This window comes from Penaeus monodon, chromosome 29 (assembly GCF_015228065.2).
Source record: "Penaeus monodon isolate SGIC_2016 chromosome 29, NSTDA_Pmon_1, whole genome shotgun sequence".
Classification (NCBI taxonomy): domain Eukaryota; kingdom Metazoa; phylum Arthropoda; class Malacostraca; order Decapoda; family Penaeidae; genus Penaeus; species Penaeus monodon.
The window spans coordinates 9,721,079-9,721,510 of NC_051414.1; the positions used below are offsets into that span (position 1 = coordinate 9,721,079).

The following is a 432-nucleotide window of genomic DNA, read 5'->3' on the forward strand; positions in this document are numbered from 1 at the left end:
CGCATCCTGCTGCTGCCAGTCTGCAAGTGATTAGAAACAATCAATTTTATTGGCTGATGAGCTGCCCGTACGCTACAAGGTACAGTGTGACGGTGGGCAACCATTAGTCAAGTCGCGCAGCTGTGGCATATGCATCTTGAAATACCGGAATCTTTGGACACAACTCTGCCAATTCCTGCAAACGACCATTTCAAGCAGATTTCAAAGCAACTTCAGAAAGAGGATTTATGAGTGATACCAGTGTTTTAGAGTGCCATAGATATGTCATATATACGGCTGTGTGTGACTCAAACAGGCAACTGACACAATTTGCTACATTAAAGGTTGAACCTGATATAACGTTATCACATTGTCTCTGGCATGTGAATGTGGCAGGGTATATTGCAGGAGGATATCAACACTTGCAACCGAAGGCTGAACATCCGTAGTTAA

At 43.8% G+C, this 432-nt stretch overlaps 1 protein-coding gene across 1 annotated transcript in view; it reads right to left on the reverse strand.

Annotated features, from left to right (window-relative positions):
* Positions 1-432, reverse strand: part of LOC119591727 (balbiani ring protein 3-like) — a gene marked incomplete in the record, with an annotated part of 83,966 nt that overhangs the window by 40,633 nt on the left and 42,901 nt on the right.